Genomic DNA, 11,492 nt, shown 5'->3' with positions numbered 1-11,492 from the left:
TGTGAGCACTTCTCCTTTCTTCTCCGTAACGGACTTGAGTGGTCAAATGATCACATTCGATGGCGTCTGGCACTTTGGAGAGGTGTTGTCCTGAGAGATCCTGAGGCCCATTGTTGTGCCATTCATCCACGACCATCACCTCATGTTGCAGCATGATAATACATGGCCCCATGTTGCAAGGATCTGTACACAATTCCTGGAAGCTGAAAACATCCCAGTTCTTGCATGGCCAGCATACTCACCGGACATGTCACCCATTGAGCATGTTTGGGATGCTCTGGATTGGCGTATATGACAGTGTGTTCCAGTTCCTGCCAATATCCAGCAACTCCACACAGCCATTGAAGATGAGTGGACCAACATCCCACAGGCCACAATCAACATGTGAAGGAGATTTGTTACACGGTGTGAGGCAAATAGTGATCACACCAGATACTGACTGGTTTTTCTGACTCCCCCGAATCCCCCAATACAGTAAAACTGCACATTTTAGAGTGGCTTTTTATTGTGGCCAGCCTAAGGCACACCTGTGCAATAATCATGCTGTCTAATCAGCATCTTGATATGCCACACCTGTGAGATGGATGGATTATCTTGGCAAAGGAGAAGTGCTCACGAACACTGATTTAGACAAATTTGTGAACAATATTTGAGAGAAATAGGACTTTTGTGTACATAGAAAAAAAAAAACATATATATATATATAATATATATATATATTAATACATACATATATATATATATATATATATATATATATGTGTGTGTGTATATATGCAAATTATAAAATGCTATGCACTTTAAACTATATCATTGTCTGTAGTTAAGACAGCACAATAAACAGCAACTTGGAAATGAAAGAAAAACATTTGTCTAATCAAACTCTACAGTACTTTTCCTCAAATTCTTTTGTCGCTTGGTAGAAACTTGTCAAATTAAAACTACTCGATTAAAGTAAATACGACCAAATCAACTTAAAATACAGGTTCAGTTGAAGGAGGAACAAAAATGTATTTGTGAGCTGAATTCAAGAGACATTTGGAAACAAACTTGTTGCATGTTGTGTAGCCTGTGGAGCTAATGGAAATATAAATGAGTTTCAGTGTTTGCATTGTACAGCCCTCAGGGGTGACTAAAATGATGTCACATGAGTTTGGGTTTCCGACATGGAGTCAGAGAAGAGAGAATCTCCAGACCTGTGCTGTCAACCAGGACCTGCAGCTGACAGCGGCCTGAATTAACTCTCGGCCTGACGGATATTTTTACCCCAGTAACAACAGAACAGCTGAGTAGCTCGAGAACACGGAGGTGAAGTCCAGGCAGAAAAGATGGCATGGGGGATAGTAATCCTGTCGACTGACAGAGAGATCCATAATTTGACCAAGTTAAGATGTTGTTTAATTGTAGTATCAGTTGATACACTATCAAAATAGTATATATGTGTAACCACACACACACACACACACACACACACACACACATACACATTATATATATATATTTTTTTTTTTTGGATAAATGAATAAATTTAAATACATGTAAATATACACACACATACATGCATGCATAGACACACACATTTTTGGCAAATTACATGTAAAGAACCTATATTTCAACTTTTTGGAATTATTGGTGTAAGAATTTTTATACAAATTTAACAGTTTCCACAACACTGGTGTGAAAATATGCACTTACCTGTGCAAATGTATTCACAACAAATTCAACTTTTGCACATAATACTACTACTACTACTAATAATAATAATAAAAATACAATTGTTGGAACAGTTGGGATAATAAACGTTTGTGTAAGAATAATTTCAGTTATTATTATTGCTACTACATTTAACAGTTTATTGAACATTGGTTCGAAAAATTGTGCTCATCTATGCAAATATTTCTGCAACAAATTCAACTTTGTCAAGTAAATTATACCCAAAGGAATTAAAAATTGGTGTACTTTTCTTAGGTGTAAATTAAAAAAAATAAACCACAACAGTATTCCATAATACCCTATCAAACGCATTGCACACTGTGCATGAACAAAAAGCACTCACATTTCTTCATGTTTGGTGAGTTTGTAATGAATGCTATATAAAGTGAGGATTCTGATACAGCATCTCCAAGGCTACTGGCACGTAGGTGAAACATCGAGAGACTGATATCACAAACCCCACACCACACAGCTTTATTAGATGGTAAAACTCTGCCAGGAACGGCAAAGCATTACGTCAAATTCTGATGCATCAAATGTTACTAATCAATAAAGCACTGTAGGATGTGTGTTACAGACATTTTACCATGGTAAAGACATAAAGTTTTACAACAAGTCATGTGCGGCCTCTCGTGGTTTTTATCGCCGTTATAAAACAACAGCATTATGATAAAACACGTGATAAATCTATATTTGTGGCCGTATGTTTAAAATTATATTAAATGTAAATAATGCATTCTTTTTTTTTTTGCAATTAAATTACTCTGATGAACAAAAATATATATTTTTTTGCTATAAAATTTTAAATAAATTTTCAGCAACGAAATTAAGATAAATTAAAACTGATATAAGAATATGAATTAGAAATAATAAAGATAATATGTCTAATATATAGCAGCTGTTATTTTTATAAAAAATTACCTTAATTGTCAAGAATGTACATATTTTATATATTTTATATTATATTATTATATATATATATGTATGTATAGGCTATGATGTGATTAATGTGTGTAGCTAGACACACACACAAGCACATTCTTTAATGTAAGTTACATTACACAAAGTCATATTTATATATAAACACATTTATAGTTACAAGCACAAACAAATACACAGATAAAGTAATATTATAAAAGTAATATTTAAAAAATGTAGTAATATGATATTAATTATTGGAAAATATGACTTTTTTGGAAATACTGGTGTGGAAATTTTTATTAAATTTAACAATTTGCTGAATTTGGTGCATTTTAACTTGCACAATCACTTGGCTTGTTGTAAAAAACATGGCTCAACCAATCAGATTTTACAGCCAGAACTATTTGTTTTATAACAAAGATTCTCCTATGCTAGTCCAGATTTATAATTAATCACATTTTTTTGTTCTGTACAGACGATCAGATCAAGTTTAAGCGTGTCGCAGTAATTACCGTGCAATTAGTTCAAGTTCATCTGGTAGCATAACAATTAGCGCTCTCTAATAACTGGTTTCTGCTGTGATTAGTAAGATCAGAAAGCCCTGTGGAATGTGACTGACGTGTGTTCATAGTTCCTTAACGACATCTTAATTGGAGCCTGCTAGCGGCTGAGGGAAGTGTGACATCTCTGTCTGGGACAGAAGACGCGGATTAGACTCTCAGCTAGCGTCTTTGTTTTAGAGATTAGCTCTCTGACCTTGAACTGCTAAAGTGTGTTGTGCTGTGCATTCATGATGGAGTCAGCAGATGCACCTCTAAAGTACAGTCCTTTAGCTCCAGCGCTCATTAAAAGGACACACATGACCTCTTCGGCAAATGCTGGAGTCATATGCTGCCTTCAGATGCTCATACTTATGAGTTCAGAAATCACAACTACGATGTGATGTGCGCTGATGTGATTTTTGTAGGAAAAATCTACCAAGTCCTATACTATATAGGCTACCTAAATTATTGAAATAAAACCTCAAATACTGCTTGCATTTTAAATTTATGCATTTAGCAGACGCTTTTATCCAAAACGACTTGCAGTGCATTCAGGCTATCAATTTGAGCTACAGGAACACTTTATTTTAAATGTAAGGCATTTTAATGCTCATTTTGAAGAATCGCATCAGAAACGATTGATGGAAATGGCAAATTTCTAATAAAAATCCCTTGATTCACGAAAATGTTTTCACGCTCGCTTGAGGTGCTTTTTGACTTGTGCGAAAAAGGGTTAATGAAGGACGGAAATGCATCTACCGAATAAATTCCTCCATCTGCAGCAAAAAAAAATATATTACTTTTTGCGCTATGTGACGGCATACTACGGACAAGTGTCAAGATCAGACACTTTAACTTAATTATAGCCTAATGAATGTGACAAGAAAATGTGACAAGGGCTTCCGATCCTCCAGTGCCTGGTCCTAGAAGGTGCCCTCCAGTGCCTGCTCCTAGAAGGTGCCCTTCAGTGCCTGCTCCTAAAAGGTGTCCTCCAGTGCCTGCTCCTAAAAGGTGTCCTCCAGTGCCTGCTCCTAGAAGGTGTCCTCCAGTGCCTGCTCCTAGAAGGTGTCCTCCAGTCCCTGCTCCTATCTAGGTGTCATCCAGTGCCTTCTACTAGAAGGTGTCCTCCAGTGCCTGCTCCTATCTAGGTGTCCTCCAGTGCCTACTCCTAGAAGGTGTCCTCCAGTGCCTGCTCCTAGAAGGTGTCCTCCAGTGCCTGCTCCTAGAAGGTGTCCTCCAGTGCCTACTCCTAGAAGGTGTCCTCCAGTGCTTGCTCCTAGAAGGTGCCCTTCAGTGCCTGCTCCTAGAAGGTGTCCTCCAGTGCCTGCTCCTAGAAGGTGTCCTCCAGTGCCTACTCCTAGAAGGTGTCCTCCAGTGCCTGCTCCTAGAAGGTGTCCTCCAGTGCTTGCTCCTAGAAGGTGCCCTTCAGTGCCTGCTCCTAGAAGGTGTCCTCCAGTGCCTGCTCCTAGAAGGTGTCCTCCAGTGCCTGCTCCTAAAAGGTGTCCTCCAGTGCCTGCTCCTAGAAGGTGTCCTCCAGTGCCTGCTCCTATCTAGGTGTCCTCCAGTGCCTGCTCCTATCTAGGTGTCCTCCAGTGCCTTCTACTAGAAGGTGTCCTCCAGTGCCTGCTCCTATCTAGGTGTCCTCCAGTGCCTACTCCTAGAAGGTGTCATCCAGTGCCTGCTACTAGAAGGTGTCCTCCAGTGCTTGCTCCTAGAAGGTGCCCTTCAGTGCCTGCTCCTAGAAGGTGTCCTCCAGTGCTTGCTCCTAGAAGGTGCCCTTCAGTGCCTGCTCCTAGAAGGTGCCCTTCAGTGCCTGCTCCTAGAAGGTGCCCTTCAGTGCCTGCTCCTAAAAGGTGTCCTCCAGTGCCTGCTCCTAAAAGGTGTCCTCCAGTGCCTGCTCCTAGAAGGTGTCCTCCAGTGCCTGCTCCTAGAAGGTGTCCTCCAGTGCCTGCTCCTATTTAGGTGTCATCCAGTGCCTTCTACTAGAAGGTGTCCTCCAGTGCCTGCTCCTATCTAGGTGTCCTCCAGTGCCTACTCCTAGAAGGTGTCCTCCAGTGCCTGCTACTAGAAGGTGTCCTCCAATTGCTTGCTCCTAGAAGGTGCCCTTCAGTGCCTGCTCCTAGAAGGTGTCCTCCAGTGCCTGCTCCTAGAAGGTGTCCTCCAGTGCCTCCTCCTAAAAGGTGTCCTCCAGTGCCTGCTCCTAGAAGGTGTCCTCCAGTGCCTGCTCCTAAAAGGTGTCCTCCAGTGCCTCCTCCTAAAAGGTGTCCTCCAGTGCCTGCTCCTAGAAGGTGTCCTCCAGTGCCTGCTCCTAGAAGGTGTCCTCCAGTGCCTGCTCCTATCTAGGTGTCCTCCAGTGCCTGCTCCTATCTAGGTGTCCTCCAGTGCCTGCTCCTATCTAGGTGTCCTCCAGTGCCTGCTCCTATCTAGGTGTCCTCCAGTGCCTGCTCCTATCTAGGTGTCCTCCAGTGCCTTCTACTAGAAGGTGTCCTCCAGTGCCTGCTCCTAGAAGGTGTCCTCCAGTGCCTGCTCCTAGAAGGTGTCCTCCAGTGCCTGCTCCTATCTAGGTGTCATCCAGTGCCTTCTACTAGAAGGTGTCCTCCAGTGCCTGCTCCTATCTAGGTGTCATCCAGTGCCTTCTACTAGAAGGTGTCTTCCAATGCCTGCTCCTAGAAAATGCCCCGTCAGTGCCTGCTCCTAGAAGGTGTCCTCCAGTGCCTGCTCCTAAAAGGTGTCCTCCAGTGCCTGCTCCTAAAAGGTGTCCTCCAGTGCCTGCTCCTAGAAGGTGTCCTCCAGTGCCTGCTCCTATCTAGGTGTCCTCCAGTGCCTGCTCCTATCTAGGTGTCCTCCAGTGCCTGCTCCTATCTAGGTGTCCTCCAGTGCCTTCTACTAGAAGGTGTCCTCCAGTGCCTGCTCCTAGAAGGTGTCCTCCAGTGCCTGCTCCTAGAAGGTGTCCTCCAGTGCCTGCTCCTATATAGGTGTCATCCAGTGCCTGCTCCTATCTAGGTGTCATCCAGTGCCTTCTACTAGAAGGTGTCTTCCAATGCCTGCTCCTAGAAGGTGTCCTCCAGTGCCTGCTCCTAGAAGGTGTCCTCCAGTGCCTGCTCCTAGAAGGTGTCCTCCAGTGCCTGCTCCTAGAAGGTGTCCTCCAGTGCCTGCTCCTATCTAGGTGTCATCCAGTGCCTTCTACTAGAAGGTGTCCTCCAGTGCCTGCTCCTATATAGGTGTCATCCAGTGCCTGCTCCTATCTAGGTGTCATCCAGTGCCTTCTACTAGAAGGTGTCTTCCAATGCCTGCTCCTAAAAGGTGTCCTCCAGTGCCTGCTCCTAGAAGGTGTCCTCCAGTGCCTGCTCCTAGAAGGTGTCCTCCAGTGCCTGCTCCTAGAAGGTGTCCTCCAGTGCCTGCTCCTATATAGGTGTCATCCAGTGCCTGCTCCTATCTAGGTGTCATCCAGTGCCTTCTACTAGAAGGTGTCTTCCAATGCCTGCTCCTAGAAGGTGTCCTCCAGTGCCTGCTCCTAGAAGGTGTCCTCCAGTGCCTGCTCCTAGAAGGTGTCCTCCAGTGCCTGCTCCTAGAAGGTGTCCTCCAGTGCCTGCTCCTAGAAGGTGTCCTCCAGTGCCTGCTCCTAGAAGGTGTCCTCCAGTGCCTGCTCCTATATAGGTGTCATCCAGTGCCTGCTCCTATCTAGGTGTCATCCAGTGCCTTCTACTAGAAGGTGTCTTCCAATGCCTGCTCCTAAAAGGTGTCCTCCAGTGCCTGCTCCTAGAAGGTGTCCTCCAGTGCCTGCTCCTAGAAGGTGTCCTCCAGTGCCTGCTCCTAGAAGGTGTCCTCCAGTGCCTGCTCCTATCTAGGTGTCATCCAGTGCCTTCTACTAGAAGGTGTCCTCCAGTGCCTGCTCCTATCTAGGTGTCCTCCAGTGCCTACTCCTTGAAGGTTTCCTCCAGTCCCTGCTCCTAGAAGGTTTCCTCCAGTGCTTGCTCCTAGAAGGTGCCCTTCAGTGCCTGCTCCTAGAAGGTGTCCTCCAGTGACTGCTCCTAGAAGGTGTCCTCCAGTGCCTGCTCCTAAAAGGTGTCCTCCAGTGCCTGCTCCTTGAAGGTTTCCTCCAGTCCCTGCTCCTAGAAGGTTTCCTCCAGTGCTTGCTCCTAGAAGGTGCCCTTCAGTGCCTGCTCCTAGAAGGTGTCCTCCAGTGCCTGCTCCTAGAAGGTGTCCTCCAGTGCCTGCTCCTATCTAGGTGTCCTCCAGTGCCTGCTCCTATCTAGGTGTCATCCAGTGCCTTCTACTAGAAGGTGTCCTCCAGTGCCTGCTCCTATCTAGGTGTCATCCAGTGCCTTCTACTAGAAGGTGTCTTCCAATGCCTGCTCCTAGAAGATGCCCCGTCAGTGCCTGCTCCTAGAAGGTGTCCTCCAGTGCCTGCTCCTAAAAGGTGTCCTCCAGTGCCTGCTCCTAAAAGGTGTCCTCCAGTGCCTGCTCCTAGAAGGTGTCCTCCAGTGCCTGCTCCTATCTAGGTGTCCTCCAGTGCCTGCTCCTATCTAGGTGTCCTCCAGTGCCTGCTCCTATCTAGGTGTCCTCCAGTGCCTTCTACTAGAAGGTGTCCTCCAGTGCCTGCTCCTAGAAGGTGTCCTCCAGTGCCTGCTCCTAGAAGGTGTCCTCCAGTGCCTGCTCCTATATAGGTGTCATCCAGTGCCTGCTCCTATCTAGGTGTCATCCAGTGCCTTCTACTAGAAGGTGTCTTCCAATGCCTGCTCCTAGAAGGTGTCCTCCAGTGCTTGCTCCTAGAAGGTGCCCTTAAGTGCCTGCTCCTAAAAGGTGTCCTCCAGTGCCTGCTCCTAAAAGGTGTCCTCCAGTGCCTGCTCCTAGAAGGTGTCCTCCAGTGCCTGCTCCTAGAAGGTGTCCTCCAGTGCCTGCTCCTAGAAGGTGTCCTCCAGTGCCTGCTCCTATCTAGGTGTCATCCAGTGCCTTCTACTAGAAGGTGTCCTCCAGTGCCTGCTCCTATCTAGGTGTCCACCAGTGCCTGCTCCTAAAAGGTGTCCTCCAGTGCCTGCTCCTAGAAGGTGTCCTCCAGTGCCTGCTCCTATCTAGGTGTCCTCCAGTGCCTGCTCCTATCTAGGTGTCCTCCAGTGCCTGCTCCTATCTAGGTGTCCTCCAGTGCCTTCTACTAGAAGGTGTCCTCCATTGCCTGCTCCTAGAAAGTGTCCTTCAGTGCCTGCTCCTAGAAGGTGTCCTCCAGTGCCTGCTCCTAGAAGGTGTCCTCCAGTGCCTGCTCCTAAAAGGTGTCCTCCAGTGCCTGCTCCTAAAAGGTGTCCTCCAGTGCCTGCTCCTAGAAGGTGTCCTCCAGTGCCTGCTCTTATCTAGGTGTCCTCCAGTGCCTGCTCCTATCTAGGTGTCCTCCAGTGCCTGCTCCTATCTAGGTGTCCTCCAGTGCCTTCTACTAGAAGGTGTCCTCCATTGCCTGCTCCTAGAAAGTGTCCTCCAGTGCCTGCTCCTAGAAGGTGTCCTCCAGTGCCTGCTCCTATCTAGGTGTCATCCAGTGCCTTCTACTAGAAGGTGTCCTCCAGTGCCTGCTCCTAGAAGATGCCCCGTCAGTGCCTGCTCCTAAAAGGTGTCCTCCAGTGCTTGCTCCTAGAAGGTGCCCTTCAGTGCCTGCTACTAGAAGGTGTCCTCCAGTGCCTGCTACTAGAAGGTGTCCACCAGTGCCTGCTACTAGAAGGTGTCCACCAGTGCCTGCTCCTATCTAGGTGTCCTCGCCTCGTCCATCCATCCCTCATGCTCTGTCAGGCTCCTCCTGCCTTATGGCTCCATCTTAGTCCTCGGTCACTCCGGCTCCACTGTGGCCTTCTGGATCCCCACCTCTGCCGCCATCTGCTCCGTCTTGGCACTCCAGATCCTCTGTGTCGCCCCATCTCATTGGCTCTCCGTCCCCACCTTGAGCTCCTCCTCCACCTGCATGAATGGGGGTCTTACAGGTTTGGAACGACATAAGTGTGAGTAATTAATGACAGAATTTAAATTTTTGGGTGGACTATCCCTTTAAGCATGAATCTATGCTGCTGAAGTACACCTGTTGTTTGGGGGTTTCAGGTGATGGGTGATTTCACAGGTCAGGTTGATGGTCAGGTCAGAGGGCTGTGTTTTCTCAGCAGGGCACGAGGGCTTTGCACCCTACCTGCCCATCTGACCCTGCCCCAGGGCAAAAATAGTCAGCCATGCATTTGCATGCACATGCAGAGGGCTAGCGACCTAAACAAAGTCTTTTTGGGATATAATGTTTTTATCAGAATTACCATTTTGCTTGACTTTCGCATCATTGATTGCATCAGCAATATAATTTAATTAATATTCATGAGACAAATTTATAAGCTTTAAGCATCTGAGTTCCTGCTTATGTGTGCACACTCACTTGCATGTTTGTCTGTGCATGAAGGGGATGTTTATCAATTCAGAGCATAAAGCAAACTTGAATCTCAGGCTGAACTCTGCTGCTGTGAGGCCTCAGGCAGACGTACAGATGTTTTCCTCCATGACAGAACATGTAACTTCAACTTCATTTACCATGGTGCTGAATATCAAAAATAAAAACGGATAAAACAAACCAATTGGGTGATCAGAATTCTGACACAGAAATGCAATGCAATGAAACTGATCTGAATTAAAAATAAGTGACAACATTATACAGTTGATCCCAGGACTGATTAATCAGTCCAGTATTACAGATAACTATTATAATCATGGCTTGTTAATGGACAGACTTCACTGGGTTAAATTGAATCATTCCCAACATAATCACCTCCAGACTGTGGAGAATCCATCAGGAGACGGTTAGAGTTAGTGGAAGAGTCCAGGGGTTTGGTCTCACACTGCTATAGGGAATCTCACACCTCCTATAGAGTCTTCTGAACCAGAACAGCTTGAGGCAGAGAGATCATGTGACTGACGCTCATTCGAGGAAATCCTTCATTGAGTGTGGCGGGAGTCTACTTAAGTTAACTCATAGAGACATACAGTATTGCATTGACCTGGAGCAAACATAACCCTCTTCCAGCTAACATTCTCAGAATGATCTGGCAAGGTTCTCTCAAAGATTTGAACAAAGTATTATAAATGATCCATTATTATAGATAGATTATACTGTAATAAAGACAGACTCCATGAACAGTTGCACAGACTTTGAGACAACTTTTTGTTCAAAAATATCTAGTAAGCTTATTCTCACTCTGTGTCTGAACAGAACTTGAGCACTAATCTGCTAAACTTCATCCTCTCACTGCATCAGTCCAGAAGTCTTTGTTTCCAGGTGGATTCTGGGAGGTCCAATGTAATTGAACCTAATATATGTCTGCACTTGGAGGTTTTAGTATGGAGTCTGACAAATTGTGTATTCAGTACAACACTGTGCTGTGCTGGAAATGTTTATTGTTGCATATTGTTCAACATGCCGTTTTAGTTAGTTTGTCCTGGAAATTAAATGGTTATTGCGCCAATTTAATTACTTGAGAAAATGTCATTTGTTGCACTAGACATGTGAGGTGAGATGACCTCAAGCAGTGTCCGCAGGCTATATTTTGTACATCTTACAAACGTGGTAGATTATATGGGTTTTCTGTGCATGCAAACAATATTAATATTCAAACCATGAAGCCTAGTACAAACCTAATCTCATGTTTGGAGGTGCTGCCACATTGTGGAGGAGAGGAATTATCACACAAGCACAGCCCTTAAGGGGACAGTTCACTTAAAGGTATAGTTCTGCAATCATGTACTCACCTAAATGTCCATTCTTCATATTGTCTTTTTGGATTCTGTAAAAAAAATAATAATAATAATTTTTACAGTTTTGTAACATTATTTACTGATTACAGAATTGAAAACTTTGGTTGAACTACCCCTTTAAGTCTAATGCAACAGCTATGTATTGCATAACCTGTTTGAAGGTGCTGCCATCTGATGGTGGTGAAGAGGCATCACATGAGATAAGAGCTGAAACGTGACTGGTACTTAACTAGTACAAGTCACCTCTACAAAACAATGGTTCTGGATAGATTTCAGCATTGGCATGCAGTTACTATGGTATTACTGATACCAACATACAGTGAAAACAAAGAGTGTAATTTCAAGTGAAAGTGAAAGAACAAATACACAGGGAGCGTGAAATTCACAAAGTTTTGTGTTGGTGTAGTACCATGAAAAAAAAACAGGCGTTGAAAAGCAGAAATAAAAACATTTTAAATAATAAAAGCAACTGTTTTAAATTTTCACTATTTTCAAAAATATTGGCGTGTTTCTTTAATGAACGAGACATGCATGTCTACCCGGAATAATTCA

Source organism: Carassius carassius, chromosome 37 (genome assembly GCF_963082965.1).
Source record: "Carassius carassius chromosome 37, fCarCar2.1, whole genome shotgun sequence".
NCBI lineage: Eukaryota > Metazoa > Chordata > Actinopteri > Cypriniformes > Cyprinidae > Carassius > Carassius carassius.
Note: the sequence above shows the minus strand (reverse complement) of the source record.